Here is a 17,932-nt window from a genome sequence, read left to right on the forward strand (position 1 = left end):
TAATTAAGGAGGTGGTACTAGTATTGATGGTGCGCCTCTTTGACTAGATTGATTCTGCTCTGAGTTGAAGCATCTCGCACTTTCTAAAGGTTTCTCAGAAGTGCGAGATGCTTCAACTCGGAGCAGAAATCCAAGCACTTGAGATTAGACATTGCCAACATGAATTTATACAGTAGTGTTTGTAAATGAGTAAATGGTTTGCTTTCGGGATAACTCTTGGGTTGTGATTGCATCCAAGTATTATCCTTTGTTTTGAGATGATTTTTTTGTACTATAAATGTGACCCATCAGCTTTAAATTTCATCCGTGAAGGTAGAGAAACTTGATCTCAGATCCATCATTTCTCAAAGTTTTGCTGGGGAGTGGGAAGCAGCAAGTCTCAGCGTCTCTGTCTCATGATTGGGGGTTGGGATCAGGTGTGTATGCGGTGCATGATTTAATCGTGAACAGAGAAAAATCCAGATCGTTGATTATGCGAAGACTTGAGAGTGGCACTGGGTGGTTATAATTTTTATTTAAAATTTTCTTCTGAAAAAATAATATAGAAAATAAAAGAAAAAGGTTGCTGAGTGCTCTCCGGGTCCCACCTTGAACCATCCTCGCTGTCCTTTGCTGCTTCACTTCATGATGCGAACTCCCACACTCCCACGCGCATTCAACTAAGGTTAGTCTAAAACTCTCCCACGCGCATTCAACTAAGGTTAGTCTAAAACTCTCCCACGCGCATTCAACTAAGGTTAGTGTGAAATTATAAACAAGAAAGCAAAAGGTTGTATGTTAGTAAGTAATTAAGATGATTAACTCATGCATTCGAGGTATTCTGTTTAAAAAGTGAATAAATTGATTGAAATCAATGACTGAAAGTCGTCATATAAGTTCACAAGTCACTATTATTTTTCATAATTCAACTAAAAAAATTATAAATATAAAAACTATGCAAAACTATTAGATATACATTAAATGTAAGAACTCCAATACTGTGAAACAATAAAAGTAAAAACATTGTGAGTGCACTAAATTGAGAATAAATTTTTAAACTAAATTTTGTAAATAGTTGTTAATAATTTAATTATTACTTAACTGTTGTTGATTAACATTCTTATTTTCTATTAATGAAATATCATTTGTTTAAAAATTGAGTAAATTGTAGCAATGGTCCCTGAACTTTACTTAAATTGGAGCAATGGTCCCTCAACTAAAAATCCATTACCATTGGTCCCTCAACTTATCAAAATGTGTAGCTATAGTCCTTTTCATTAATTTCTTCAAAATTTTGTCAAAATATGTTATGTTGGAATAACCATTTATTTAAGGGAGCTTTAATGAAAAGGGTTTGAGCTAAGTTTAGTTCAACCAAAAACCATCATATATTATTATTTAACCAAAAGGGCTTCATATTTAATCATAAGGACACAACTAATCTATGTTAGACCTCACAAACATTGAAAACACATGGGCTGAATTAAAAGCCCAAAACGGAATAATTTTTTTTCCAATTCTTACCCCTAACGGAACCATTCCGTCAGCCAATTCTGGTAAAAAAACTGTACAACATTTCAAGTGAACAAAAGAACAGAAAAAGCAAATATTACAGTTGCTTAATTAAATCCCAGCTCGCTCGCCGTCGCAGTCTCCCACCGCGCTCGATTTGCTGCGATTTGGCTAGAAAATAAATCCCCTGAATCTTCCAGTCGATCTCGTCTGCTTGTTCTAGGTTCGGTCAGATCTTTGTCTCTTTGCTGCAGACTATTATTTATTTAATTAAATCCCGTGTCATTCTATTTGTTCGATTTGATTCTGATTCCTTTAGATGTTAGTTTCCTGAAAGTTTTTGAAAATTTTATGGTTTTTTGTTTGTTCGTTTATGGATGAATTGATGGACTGGGTAGTGGTAATTGTTTGATATTTGTGATTAGATCGATTTCTGTGTGAATTGCTTGTGGGTTTTAGATCACTTCCATGAAACCCGTTCCCTTGAAGCAATAGTAATAGTTGTTGCGTTTTGAAAGTTTGTCCCTCAATTTGTTCTAGTTAATTGTGGAATTTTTGGAGCAACTATATTTTGCCATATATTAAGCAATTGGTTGAATTTTTTTAATTTTGAACAGAGGGTCTCTTTGCTAATCTAATCTACGACCCAATGATGTGCATCTTCCTTTATTTCTAAACTAAAAGCAAAAGTTGTATATATAAATTGCATTGGATTTTCAACATGTTGTTTGTTATTTCTTTGTCATTGTTGATTAGCTTTCTACATGCTTAACCTCTATTAAGTAAACAGTTGGATACAAGTGATTTCATGTTTTGTATTAGAATGGTCGCCAAGTAAAAAATGTCGAGGCATGGAATCTCTTGAAGCAATGACAAAAGGGAGTGATCAGAGGTACTTGGGCAATACAGCTAAGCTGGAAATTGTACAGGGGGTAGTTAGGGCAGTTGCAGACAAAGGTTCTATTTTGAAGTTCATACCATACACAGTGCAAGCTGTGAAGCAAGGTTTCCAAGATTTTGGTGCTTCTTCATTGCAGTCTGCTCATGACCTCTTAAAATGGAACAGATATCAAACGGAGAAATACTTTGCCGTGTGTTTTCTTTTCTTTCAGAAATAGTGTTGGTTATTTTGGTCAAATTGCATGCTGAAGAGGAATCCAGCTCATATCACATAGATATCAAACAGAGAAATACTTTGCCCTGTGCTTTCTACATGCTTAACCTCTATTAAGTAAACAGTTGGTCAAATTGCAGTCTGCTCATGAAAATCCAGCTCATATTACACAAAAATCAATTCATGAAAATCTAGAAAATTGGATTTTCTGTAAACAAGATATGTGACGTGACAAGTAAGAAACTATTATAACCCAAGATCCAATTCCTTCCTTCCAACTAAACTTAAAATTGTGACGCAATTCACTGAGACTCCCTGCAAACAAGAACAATCACCCTCCCATCCATCCTCCCTCCTATATCGTTGGTTAACCATTTCTCTCTCTCTCTCTCTCTCTCTCTCTCTCTCTCTCTCTCTCTCTCTCTCTCTCTCTCTCTCTCTCTCTCTCTCTCTCTCTCTCTCTCTCTCTCTCTCTCTCTCTCGGTTTGCAATTGTTATTAATTATATATCCTAACACCAAATACATGAAAAACCAGGACTACAAGAGAATAAATAGTCTAGGAAAAGAAAAGGCAATTAGCCACTCTCACCCACAAAAACATGTCCATGTACGTTCACATAAATACTCGAAGAAAAACATTCTAAAAGTGGACTAGCTATTTAGTAACTTGAAACTTGATAAACGACTCAACATGTAATGTTAAATGGCATCCAAATCAGGTAGGAAATAATTAGTTTTTGGTTTAAGAAATAGTCAGTGTTTAGTTTACAAAATAGTTAGTGTTTGGTTTAAGAAATAGTCAGTGCTTAGTTTACAAAATAGTGATAGTACTATTACTTGGTTTAATAAATTGTCTATTTAGTTTACAAAATAGTGATAGTACTAGTGTTAGGTTTAAGAAATAATGTGTTTAGTTTACAAGGTTTTTAGTTTAAGAAATAGTCAGTGTTTAGTTTACGAAATAGTAATAGTACTAGCGTTCAGTTTAAGAAATAGTTAGTGTTCAATTTATGAAATAGTCAGTGTTCAGTTTAAGAAGCAGTGATAGTATTGGTGTTCCGTTTAAGAAATAGTTAGTGTTTAGTTTAAGAAATATTGTTCAGTTTAAAAAGTAGTCAATGTTTAGTTTAAGAAATAGTGTTCAGTTTAAGAAGCAGTCAATGTTCAATTTAAGAAATAGTCTATTTAGTTTACGAAATAGTTAGTTTTTGGTTTAAGAAATAGTCAGTATTTAGTTTACGAAATAGTCACAGTACTAGTTTACAAAATAGTGATAATACTAGTGTTTGGTTTAAGAAATAGTCAGTGCTTAGTTTACAAAATGGTGATAGTACTATTACTTGGTTTAATAAATAATCTATTTAGTTTACGAAATAGTGATAGTACTAGTGTTAGGTTTAAGAAATAATGTGTTTAGTTTACAAGGTTTTTAGTTTAAGAAATAGTCAGTGTTTAGTTTAGGAAATAGTAATAGTACTAGCGTTCAGTTTAAGAAATAGTTAGTGTTCAATTTATGAAATAGTCGGTGTTCAGTTTAAGAAGTAGTGATAGTATTAGTGTTCCGTTTAAGAAATAGTTAGTGTTTAGTTTAAGAAATATTGTTCAGTTTAAAAAGTAGTCAATGTTTAGTTTAAGAAATAGTGTTCGGTTTAAGAAGTAGTCAATGTTCAATTTAAGAAATAGTCAGTGTTTAGTTTACGAAATAGTTAGTTTTTGGTTTAAGAAATAGTCAGTATTTAGTTTACGAAATAGTCACAGTACTAGTTTACAAAATAATAGTAATAATACTAGTGTTTGGTTTAAGAAATAGTCAGTGCTTAGTTTACAAAATAGTGATAGTACTATTACTTGGTTTAATAAATAGTCTATTTAGTTTACGAAATAGTGATGGTACTAGTGTTAGGTTTAAGAAATAATGTGTTTAGTTTACAAGGTTTTTAGTTTAAGAAATAGTCAGTGTTTAGTTTACGAAATAGTAATAGTACTAGCGTTCAGTTTAAGAAATAGTTAGTGTTCAATTTATGAAATAGTCAGTGTTCAGTTTAAGAAGTAGTGATAGTATTAGTGTTCCGTTTAAGAAATAGTTAGTGTTTAGTTTAAGAAATATTGTTCAGTTTAAAAAGTAGTCAATGTTTAGTTTAAGAAATAGTGTTCGGTTTAAGAAGTATTCAATGTTTTAAGAAATAATCTATTTAGTTTACGAAATAGTTAGTTTTTGGTTTAAGAAATAGTCAGTATTTAGTTTACGAAATAGTCACAGTACTAGTTTACAAAATAGTGATAATACTAGTGTTTGGTTTAATAAATCATTTGATCTAAACTAAACTAGGGCTTGTATAGTTTAGTTGCTCATAGGCTCAAAAATAATTTGATGTAATTTCAAGAAAACTTTCCACATATTTTGAACTCGCCATCTAACTTTATTGGCGACGACCATGCATGATGTATAAGTCGGTAATAGGTCATTTCTGCATGGTTAACATGCGCTCGAACAAGAAAGCAGTACCAATTCGGGTGCTCAAGCTTAATTTGTACACTTAATTCAACACCCCTGAAGGGAAGAAACTTGTTTGTAGAAAACATATCTACTTGTTACATAATCATATGTTGTATATCCTACTAAACTTAGGAACCCCAAGGAGCTGAGAATGGCCACAAACACAAGGTTAAAGGCTTGTCTGTATAGCTTCATTTTTCCTGAAGGTCCAACGTACCCCACAAGAGTTGTTCATCATGCCGCATGAGATGCATTAGATTTGCTTTTTCCCGTTGGCTGATACCCTCGGCATCTTATAAGCCTGTTAATTGGTATATCCATCATGGTCATTCCCCCTTCCTATTCGAGCATGTGATTCTCCTCCACTGCAACATGCATTGTCAGATCAAATTCCATCAAAGTGCCAATCAAGATACACGAATTCACACAGATTTCAGCACCAACTTTTTCATCATTTTCTCATCAACCAAACAGAAAAATAAAAAAAAATAAAAATATTCGATTTGGTGTAGTTTCCTAGTGCTAAAGCGTTAAAGCACTCACCGCTGGAGGACCATACAACGATGAATGGAAGAGATGGAAAATATACAGAACCAAAGTCTCCAAAGTATATGTCGAAAACAAACCATGATAGGCACCAAGAACATCTTTTCAAACGCAGTAGCATACTAATTAAAGCAAGGTGCTATTATGAGAGCCCATCATGGATATGTTTAGGGAAGCTAAATAACGAGGGACATACATCCAAAAAATCACAAACCACTCAGATCACCAAAAACATATCATAAGATTAAAGTAAAACTATATGAAAAGAACAGAAGCAGGTGGAGTCACCACTCAACAGAGTACGACTAATTACATACCATTCAAGGTTATCGGTTATAACTTATAAGGCATAAGTCAGCATATACTTTTAATAGAAGACTTGAAATACCAGTTTCATTAGACAACTCAGAGCTTCCCAAAAAGAATCCGATTATACGAATGAAATCTGGTAAATCATTTAATTCATTTGTGAGAAATTGAACTTCATTTTCAATTTAGCTCTGTGTGAATGACTGCACATGAAAGCATAGTGTACATAGCCCTCCAAACTATGTGAAGGAAATATCGACCCCAATATTTTGTACAAGGCACTTTACAAGCTTGACCTGCCACAACAAAAACAAATAGTCTTACAGAGGAAAATCAAAAGTTTGTTAACTAGAATCAAAATAATGACTAATGACATAGACAAGCACGTAATAATTTAATTAAAGGGAAATGCAAGTTACACAACATCAACTCAGCACAAAAACTTTACTAGACATAGATGGCAGCGTCAACACTAAGTTGTAACTTATACCTATCATCAATCTAATAAAGTTAAGAGGTAAAAGCTAAAAACCTTAGCCCGAATCAACTAGACATCTTTCACCATAAACTCAGCAGCCATATTTTGATATTCCCTTTCAAGGACAGTGCAAATGTCATTGGCCAGCGCCTCCTCAACATTCACAACACCGAAAGCAATCAAATCAATATCTCCATCAGGAAGATAGGTCTTTAGAGGTACAGCTAAATCGTGGCAAGGTAATTAAATGAATACTGTCATTTATCATTTTCGCTAATGCGAAAGGTCAATAGAAATAGATAAATAGCAGCAAGGAAAGTTTCAGCTCCAGACAACAAATTAACCTAAACAAACAGTTTATATGCAGAATTCAAGCTTACCCAAATAAATGTTCATGCCCAATTCACAAACTATACATACAAATATATCATACATTGGTTGTTTTGTAGCTCAATAAGCACAACAATTTGAATAAAAAAGTCAGACAAAGATTTATACCTCTTTTTTCTGAGATTTGTGCTTGGATCCATGTCAATATTAGATGCATGCACATAAATATCGAAGTCTAGAATAATATGAAACAAAGAAAAGAGATGATACATAGTAACAACTCCAAACTGACACAATCGAGACGGTGAATTTCCGATCGGAGCTGTAGTCATTCGTCAGAAGATCTGCAACAGAAGCCAAAATGCAAGGTTTTAGATGCTAATTACGCGCAATCGAGAGACGAAAAAACAGTAGAAATATCGCAGAGACGAAGAGAGAGAGAGAGAGAGAGAGAGAGAGAGAGAGAGAGAGAGAGTGAAAATGATTGCTTAACCTTGCTTTTTTGCCGATGGTTAAAAGTCCAGGTCCCTTGCTCATATTTATTGGGAAATTTTGGGAGAGAGAATCGGTGATCTTCTGCGATTTTGACAGAGATGAAGACGACTCAAAATTAAGTTTGGGGCCGGATATGTGGGTTTTGCATACTGGCAAAGACAGAGATGGAGCTGCGATGCGAAATTAGAAAGAAAAATGAAAGGTTTTGAATGCCAAGAAGAAATGGGGGAGACGGACAATAGCAGAGAGATCCTCCATAAATGAAGGGAGATATTAGACGGACGTAGGCTTTGCCGTCAGGGACAAAATCGGAAATTTAATATTTGGGCCATTTTAATTGGGCTGGTTTAGTATTGGACTTTGTCCTAACCATTAAATAAAGTTAGTACATGGTTTTTGGTTAACATTTAAAGTTTTCAAACCCTTTTCATTAGTTTTCCTTTTATTTAATTAGGGTCCCTCAACTCATCAAAGTGTGTAATTATGGTCATTTTTGTCAACTACGTAAAAAAATTTGTCAAAACGAGTTATATTTGAAGGACCATAGCTACAATTGGGATAAAGTTAAGGGACCATTTCTCTAGTTTGATTAAAATTGAGGGACCAAAGGTAATGGATTTTTAGTTGAGGGACCATAACTGCACGTTTTAATGAGTTGAAGGACCAATGGTAATGAATTTTTAGTTGAAGGACCATTGCTCCAATTTGAGTAAAGTTTAGGGACCATAGCTACAATTTACTCTTAAAAATTTGGTCTACTTAATATTATTATTTTTTAGGAAGGTGATCATGTGGTGAATTCTGGTTTGGTATTGAAATTATTTTATAAAAAAAAATGGGTATAAAAAAGTGAATTCAAAAAGATATTTGGTAAACATATAAAAACAACTTATTTTCACAATTGTGGGTAAAAAAAAACTAATAACGTGAAACAGCAAAAATAAACTTATTATCACAGCACAGCAAAAGTAATTTTTTTCAAAGTATAGTAATATCAAACCAGCCCTGAGACTCATCGAGTCATTCATTCAATTCAACAACAAATCACTCAGCTACCCCCTCAACACGTGAGGCTGAATTAACCAAAAGCAGCAGACAGTGATATTTGTGTTTGTGAGAGAGGTGGAGCCAAAGAATATCACTCAGCTACCCCCTCAATTAATATAGCACTAATAATGCGAGTGGTGTTAAAGCAATAGAGTGGTGCGTGAGAGTATATTTAGCTGCCTATTAGAATATTATTACAACAAAACCCAGCACTGTGTGTCACGGCTCCCCATCTCTCATCTCTCTCTCTCTCTCTATCTCTCATCCCCCATCCTCACTACCAAACAAATTAAAGATGCAAAACTAAAATCCACCTACACACAAACGCAGCATCTTAAAACCTCACAGAAGTAAGAAAAACAAGATCAGGTTCTCAAGATATCAAATCTCCATTTGTATTCGCATTCGATCCACTCCTACTCAGAAGAAAAAAAAACACTGAAAAAGCTTTACAATGAGGAACCCATCGTCTTCGTCGAAAGCAGCGGCAGCAGCAAGTGCTAAGATGCAAACGACGATAACAGCGTCGTCCTCGTCGAGCAAGGCGGCTGGGGTTGCTGGAGGGACCAAGACGCCGTGTTGCGCAAAGGTGGGTTTGAAGAGAGGGCCTTGGACTCCCGAAGAGGACGAGCTGCTGGCAAATTACATCAAGAAAGAAGGAGAGGGACGGTGGCGGACCCTTCCCAAGCGGGCTGGGTTGCTCCGCTGCGGTAAGAGCTGCCGCCTCCGCTGGATGAACTATCTCCGCCTTCTGTCAAGCGCGGCCAGATCGCCCCCGATGAAGAAGATCTCATCCTTCGCCTCCATCGCCTTCTGGGCAATCGGTACATTTACACACACACAACATTTGTTAGATTTCAGAGAAACTAATTTGTCGCGATTTTCTTCGACAAACAATATCCATATATCCACCCAACAAATTTATCACCATTTTATTACTAGTTTGGGTTTAGGGTTTCACTGTTGATATCCATTATATAAAATTTAGGGTTTAATTAATTTGGATGTGTGCAGGTGGTCTTTGATAGCTGGGAGGATTCCAGGCCGTACGGACAATGAGATAAAGAACTACTGGAACACACACCTGAGCAAGAAGCTGATAAGCCAAGGCATAGATCCCAGAACCCACAAGCCTCTCAATCCAGATCATCACTCTGCTGCTGATGATGCTGACGTGGACAACACAAACAAATCAACTGCTGTTGCTTCTTCTTCCAAAGCCAATGATCGGTTCTCAAACCCTAACCCTAGTCCCCCTTCTGATCGTCTTGTCCATAAAGAAGGGGATCCAAATAACAGCCGTAATGATGGAAACATCGCAATTGCTGATCATGATCTGGGCACTATAGTCCATGGCTTTGCAAATATGATCACGTCCATCAACAATCCCGATGCTTCTTCTTCGGCCGCGGCAACGGGTACTTTGAGTTTGAGGAGCAACAACAGCCACGGTGGAGTACTACTTGCGGGAGGAGGAAATGAAGAGGACGACGTCTTCTCTTCGTTTCTGAATTCGTTGATCAATGAGGATCCATTTCCTGGACAACACCAATTGCAACAAGTACTGCAGAATGGGAATGTTAGTGCACACGCAGCTGCTGCTCGTTCCGAGAACCTTCCTTTGATTAATATGACTAGTGCTACTACGGCGCCATCAACATTTGGCTGGGAGTCTGCTGTGCTCATGTCTTCTGCTTTCATCCAAAATGATCACCAGAGGGTTAATGATCAAACGGAGTAGCAGCTAGCCACCTGTTTGATTGATCAATCTCACTGTGCATGTTGAACAAGCAATGCAGTTGCTTAATTAGTTAATTTATATGTAGAAATTAGTCCTAGCTAGGGTTTGAAATATCATATGAAATGTGATTTTGTGTGTGCTATCTCTATTCTTAATTATTCGACTACCCCAACATCGCTCTACGAATGGGGGCGTATATCAATGTATTGTCGATCACGTTTGTAATATCATCTATCTATCTATATATGTTACCGGTGTTGTAAAACAAACATAAATTTGATCAATGTTAATTAATTTGTATTTAGAAGTATATAGAGTAATTTATGCGTGAATCAATTTCATGTTTTATACATCTGCCACATTTATCACTTTCCATACATATATAGGGTTTGTAACCCTGATGACAAATGCACAAAAGAATTTAAACACTTTGCATGCATATATCCATACAGTGTAAGATGCTTAATTAAAGTTAATCTTCATGGAAGGAAATTATATATCTGTTCATTCTTTCTAAAGTGTGATATTCACCGCATGCACAAGTTCATGGAGGGGGATCGATATGTTAATTCAATGAAGAAGAAGAAGGTGCAAAATATCCCGAAAGTTCTTAAACATTGAAGCTTTCACTTTACTTTCATGGTCAATATTGGGACTTAATCTATTCTTTGATGTTTATATCTCATATATATACTAATTAGAAACAAATGATCTATGACAATCAGATATACATATATATGACATGAACATATAAAAATCTCCTTTTCTTAAATCCTAAATAAATATTGTACTAATGTTTTTTGGTATATCCGCTTTCATTTTGTGCACAAGCGTGGTAAATATTTGACATCTTTCTGAAATCTTATTACATGTAGCATATGATGCATCTGGGAGATAAAAGACTATAGTTCTACAACCATATTTTAAACAAATTGATCGTTGAGGGTAAGCATGAAAAATGAGTAAATGAAGCTAGATATGATTCCAAAATACGTTACAAGGCAAAGATCATGCGTGCATAAAAGGTTATAATCATTGTAGATATTAATAAGATGTCACATTCACAATCTAAATCATCAAAAACATTTGAGGCGATAACAAAAACATGAAACATAGTAGTGTTTATCATTTCCTTATACATGACTAGCTCCAAAAACTTAAACGGATAGGATAGGGAATATTGCAACAATGTATCAAAGTTATAGACACAACTACTGATGTAAAATGAACAAGAGAAAGAGAAAGAAAGATTAAAAAGTTCTTATAAATGAAAGATCAATGCATGGTATTAGTTAGAAATATGTTTTGGTGCAACCTTTAGTAGTGAGCACGTATTCGTGCATTCTATTAGTAGAAGGTGAATAACCGTGTAATTTGAACATAAGTACTCAAACCTATTAATACATATACACCTTAGAAGACATTAATTTTATTAAAGGCTTGAATTCTAACCGTATATATAACTTTAAACTCAAGCTAGTTATACTACGAAAAATCTGGGGTTAATTAAGCCACTGTTACTGATTCCTAAAACCACTGATAGCTATGGCCATAGGCCAATTGCCACAGGCCAGGCCACATACCAATATGAAAAGGTACTTAGCATATATAACCTTGTGATCAATTACTTTATGAATAATTCGTCAGTTTTCTATTCTGGTATGCATTTTTGTAGCCATTTGTCTATTTGAAACAGTGTGCATGTATTTTTGGGCATTAGTGTAACATCGTAATCTATCCCGTATTCATCTACGTGTTTGAGTGAAGTGGGTATTGTGAAGGTAACTGAGAGAACTAAAGATGGAAGCTATCGGAAACAAAAATGGCATTCAGAAAACACAGGTTGCGATTCTCAAAGCCTATAACATAGGGAGTTAAATATAAAGTGACAGTTAAATTGCCATGAGTGTGAGCGGTCGAGGGTATATTGATAGGCAAAGATGGTATTTGTTAAAGCAACACTCATATATATTTGAGAATTATTCTGTGGTACTGAAATATCTCTATCGTAGTAAAAATGCTAAATGCTAAATGGTTTGCAGCATGAACATTTCCAGAACAGTGTATTTTTGGGGTGTTCTAGAACATTTGGTATGCAGATTGTGTTTAGATAGAATTAGTACGCAGTATGTTAAGTCCACACACGATATATGTAGGTTCTCAGCAAACCCCAATAATCGAGAAGCTATATAATTAAGTCATCGTGCAATATTATGCAATATTATGCAATATGCATACATGTCAAGGATGAAAGTCACTTACTCGTAGCAGAACATGATATAATTCTTCAATGTGTAGACTTGATCATCTATGGAACAAGATTTTGTTGATTACTTTCAATCAGTCTCCCTCCCAACATTTCTGATGCGATCGTCGTGTGAGCTTCCTGCAGAACCATGCATGGAGAATAAAACGAAATCAGTGGAGTGTACGCCCTTGATGCATATATGCATGTTAATCATATCCTGACCGTTGGATAACATCAACATGGTCGTTCTAATTATTTAAGATAGAAGATGGCTCACACACCTGGCTAATGGCTTATTGCACCCTATCTCCCTCTATGACATCTCGTATATTTTATCATAGCTAGGACAATGCTAGGAGACTAAAATTTTAAATTAAATGATGTGTCACTAATAAAAAATAAACACGTTAATCAACACAAAGTCATAATCCAATCATTAACATTCACGTCGTGTGGTTTACAAAATTTGATTTAGAAATTGAGTAATGATAGGGAGACTAAATTTGTAATAAATTTTTTTTAGACTAAGTGACATGAAAGTTGATAATTTGATTAATACTTAAACGTTGATAAATATGTTCATTTCTTATTGATGAAACATCATTTAGTTTGTAAAATTTGTTTACAAATTTAACCTCCTAACATTACTCTTAGAAATTTGGTATTCTTAACATTACCATTTTTCATAATAGAGCAAGGACACGACATGTTCACCCCTCACCGCCTCAAGGCTTACGCCTCGTTTTCTGAGACCCTATATAACTTAACTTACATCTTCGCTTCTAAAAGCATATATTGTTTATAGATGTACCATAAATATTACAACAATTAAAATCCTAACTTTTCTTTTTGTTGATAAAAAGCCTGAATATTTTCACGAGCACCTCCTCTAAACATGTGGTCTCACAAACTTCATGTCTTTTAATATGAGCTATAAAATTAGTTGGGTTGGGTTGTGTTTGGATGAGGGACTTACAAAGTATCAAGGCATTAAGGCTAAATTAGTAAAGAACAAAACTATGAACCATTATATAAATGCTATGTTTGCGCAAGGGATTTTCAAGTTATAAGATTAAAAGCCAAATTATAAAGAAAAAGATCACAAAATGTTGGATAGGAAGGATTAGCTAATTCATTCGTGGAATATATCATTTACAAATCTCTCTTACATGTCTTTGTAATGTTCTATGGACGGTACATTTCCTAATCCATTATATCCAACATTTTGTGATCATTCTCTTTACAATTTGGCACTGGGTAAAGCGGGAGCCTTATGCACTGGGTACGACCTTTTTTCTCTTTACAATTTGGCTTTCAATCCCATGACTTGGAAATCCCTTACCCAAACTTTGCCAAAGGGTATTACAAAAGCAATCCATGAGAATTACGCACACATATATATCTTCATAATGATTATGCACTACTTTTTTAATCCTGTTTTAGTCTATTTCTTCCTTATTTAACCTATATTCCTTGGGACTAAAGTCCCTCACTCAAACACAGGGCATTTGATCCCTTTGTCGAGGCACATGCAATCATTTTATTTCTACTATCCTATAATAATTTTTGAAGAATTTAACCAGGTGGAGTTGGAGCTCCAGCAAACTGGAAGGGAAGGAAACAGAAGCCTACCTGGTATTGGGTATGTGGCCTGATTTTAACTGACATTGAATTCTAAATGGGCCGTTTAGCCCTGACAATAGTTGTTGGCTCCTAACTGTTGAGGACCATTGTGGTGTGACCCTTTTTTTTTTTCTTTTTTTTTTTTTTTTTTTTTCCACCCCACCCCACCCACACCGGGCCTCGATCCTGGGACCTAATCTACCCCACCCCTCACCCACACCCTCACCACTAGGCTATTCCTAGTGGCTTCCGTTGTGGGGTGACCTGTGTATCCCAAAATTGTTGCATCTGACCCTCCCCTTAAGGTTCAAACTACCAGTCTTCTGCGATTGGTAGATGGTTGACCTGTTGCATACCAATTCAGTAGCTTCTACTGCAACTTGTTTGACTATTTAAAACTTATGTTCTCTTAATTTCTATTTCCTCATGATATACATATACATATATATATATATCTGTGTGTGTGTGTGTATATATATATATCTAACACTCCATTGATGTCCATGTCCGTGAACATTGATACAAGCGTATCAACTACCAATCTAAGCTAAGCTAGCCATTCGTGTTTGCTCTTTAGATCCTATATCTGCATAGTCAACTATTGGGTGGGAAAGCTTCCAACCAAAAACGCGGTTTTATGATGATATTCTTTTTCATTGTTATTTACAGACTTGCAATTCAAGTGATTAAACAAATTTACTCTCACTACTCTATATTTGAGACCATTTGTTCGAGTTTTCCTTCTCAACATGGCTTGTACAAGAAACAGTTTACAAATATTAGGGTCATTTTATTTTTCTTAGCAAATTGCAGTTCCTTATCATCATTAACATGCATCAAGGTGTAATCTTAGCAAATTGCAGTTTACAAATTATTTTCTTGGGGTACTCTTCTAGGAGTAAAGGGTTAAAATTTTTATTCAAGTCAATTCCAATTCATGAAGAACATAAAAAAGGAGTATCATCTTGTTTTTGTATTAAAATTTGTGGGGTCAAAGGCGAGAGATTTTTCAGTGTGCTGGTACACAATCGGTATACCAGATGTAACAATACAATTACTTTAAATTTTAAAATTTAATATCAATCAATTGTATTATGACACTAGGTGTACGTGTTTGTATTCCTAGCACTTTGAATTTTTTTTATCAAAGGCAACAAGCTTTGAGAATTTGTCTTATGGTGGGTCATAATTTCAAATGGGTCTTAAATGGGCACAATTAATGGTGCACTTTTTTCAAGCTATAATAACATTTTTTTTTTCACAGGATAAATGGTAGAAAACAACCCAAAAATAAAAAAAATTAAAAAGTGAAAAAATAGCTCAATGCGTACTTTTATCATATGTGTGGTCGTGATATTGATTTTTTTAGTATGGAAAAATGATTCCAAAAAGGTGATAAAAATGTAATTCATATGGTAAAATGAGATTAAATATTTAGTTTCCATTCAAATATTTGGTAATAGAATGATAACATGAATTTCTTCTTATTGATAGGATTAACCAACCCTATATATGTATCCTTTTCGAACTATATTTCTTATCTAACAACGCATGGTGTGGCTTTTTCTCTTCATACATGCTAATGCAAATAAGTCTTCGAAATTAAGAAAAGCAAGGTAAATCCCACAAGAACTCTTAACCTCAAATCTTAAACTTCTACAACCACCAAAGCAAACAAGAAGGAACATAGACGATGGAATGCTTCGCAAGAGTTTTCTCGTAGCTAAAAAAAACATATAAACATGAAAAAACAGATAAAAGAGAGAAAACACGGTAGAAATTTGCTACAAATTTTGAGCCTCATTTAACTTAATGATGATATTAACGTTGTTGGGCAGGCTAGCTAACTTAGATAATAAGCAAAAGCATACCATGTCCATGCATAATCCATCCAGCTTCTCAAAAAAGCACTTAACATTCACAAACTTGAAGAAAACAAGTATCATCACAAGATGAAAGCAAAACACCATTTAAACAGAAAACAAGAAGCATAAGTTTTTCATGACTTACCGAAACATATTTGTCCTCGGAAACTGTACACGGTCTCCGTGGTTCGAGACCTCTTCGCCGAATGCATTGCTGCTCTACGAGGCTGACGCAATGATCAAATGGGGTCATGGAAATCTCAGTAACTTAAAATAAAGGTTGAAACTGGAAAAAGTGGTAAGAAAGAAACTTCGTGTTGTAGAAAGCTCTTACAATCATTTTTCTTTAAGCACCCAGTTTTTGCAGTTTTTGAGAGGGAAGTACACGCGTCTTTCAGGTGTTGCAGGCCAAAACTTGCAGCTCACTAGAGGCTAGAGCCATTGCAATGGGGGCTTATAGTTGGAATTGTATGTCTGGGATTTGACCGGTAGATTTTGTCTTGTTTACAAGAGGATTACCGGCTAGTATTTCTGAGCAAAATGTAAAACCCAACCAAACGTTCTAACCCAAAAGAAAAAGGTCAAGAGTGTTTTGTTAGACGGACCAAACTTTCTAGTCTAAATTTTTGCTGCCAAATTCTTACTTTTCCTTCTTCCATCCGCCTATCAACTCACAGTCTGTATCGCATTTTTTTTGAGATCCTACATTTTAACATGTGCTTGCAGTATTTTTGTGTACTACGTTGCAGGGATAAACCTATCTCTGCAGTTCTCAGCAGTCCGCACCAAACTGCTCGATTTGAGGATTTCGGTGCTTTAGAATTTAGTGCAATGAACTCTACACACTTGTCAAACACTTGCCTCAACATTTAATTCTAGATTCCATATGTGTACCTAACTTTCAAATATGTGCATGTGTTAACCTAACTAGGTTTTCGGCTAATGTAGCGGTTGTTAGTTTGATATACATTATTGATTCATTCTCTAACAAGTATTAAAGATTTGGTTTCATAAAGGTCCTAAACCTCCAACCCCTGCGCCCCAAATATTTCAGTTATCCTTTTAAGGGTTATACTTATTTCCATTGTGTATGTTCGTCGTTTCGATCTCCAAAGGCATAATGGGTTGGCCACAGATCTGCTGTCCCCAAAATATATGTCTCCTTCATGTCTCTTATTTAATATTACGACACCTGTCCAACACTTAACAGATAATTACCACTGTTAAATCTTTTTTTTTATTTTTGGTTCGAACGTTTAAGTCCTCTCTTATGAAGGCACCCACTGGTACCAGACCATTCCGATGGACTCATCCTCCATATCTTCCGGCCGCCTTGTTCTTCATATCATCAACAAAACAGTGTTGTGTTTATATACCAATGTGACCCCACCTACTCCTCCACACCTCACCGCCGCCAGCAAGAGCCCACAATTCAAAACGACGATTTCAATTCAGATAGCGACCACCAGCTACGAGCACACGCCACCAGGAACGTCCACTCTGCTAATCTCAACGAATTTGTCAAAACAAGTCATTGTATCTTTCAATATTTCAAATTTCAAACTCGTTTTATCTCTCCATCAATCAATTTTTCGGTTATCGTTAATCTCTCTCAAGCAACACAAATTTTCGCGAATTGGAAGGGAATAAAAAATTTTGTTATCAGAATTGACATAAAATTAAGATGCAATAAGTCAAGCAACTCAGGATGGGTTGGGTCAACTGGAAAGACTGGAAAACATTATGTTTGAATCCGAAATTGTAGAATTTGAGTTTCCAATATATATCAATTTCTGAAGGAGATGAAAACTGAAAAAGTGGTTTTGCTCTAACCCCGTGGTTGCAAACGAAGAAATAGCAGAGGAGGTTTGTTAAGGGAACTTAACAGTGTTAATTCTCTGTTAAGTGTTGGACATGTGTCGCAAAATTACCGAAGAGACACCAAGGAGACATATATTTTGGGGACAGCAGACCCGTGGCCGGGTTGGGTTTGGATGTGAGGGAGACTGTTAGCTTCATATACATTACTATCCCATTTCTTGACAATTTAAAATTTTTGGGCCTAATTGTTATTTAATAACAGTTAGGCCGAAAAATCAGAAACAATAATGTCGTGGCTTACGAATGACAACTAAATATATTTAATG

General features: G+C 35.4%; 1 long non-coding RNA gene and 1 pseudogene across 1 annotated transcript; one reads left to right on the forward strand and one right to left on the reverse strand.

Moving 5' to 3' along the window:
- Positions 1-5,710: 5,710 nt before the first annotated feature.
- On the reverse strand, positions 5,711-7,303 carry LOC126591603 (uncharacterized). Its single transcript, XR_007612446.1, has 3 exons — positions 7,260-7,303; positions 6,935-7,110; positions 5,711-6,254 (listed from the first exon to the last, which is right to left on the reverse strand). It is a non-coding gene; the product is annotated as an uncharacterized LOC126591603 (long non-coding RNA).
- Positions 7,304-8,449: 1,146 nt separating this feature from the next.
- LOC126591585 (transcription repressor MYB5-like) lies at positions 8,450-10,359 on the forward strand (annotated as a pseudogene).
- Positions 10,360-17,932: the final 7,573 nt, after the last annotated feature.

This window comes from Malus sylvestris, chromosome 11 (assembly GCF_916048215.2).
Source record: "Malus sylvestris chromosome 11, drMalSylv7.2, whole genome shotgun sequence".
In the NCBI taxonomy this organism is placed as follows: Eukaryota; Viridiplantae; Streptophyta; class Magnoliopsida; order Rosales; family Rosaceae; genus Malus; species Malus sylvestris.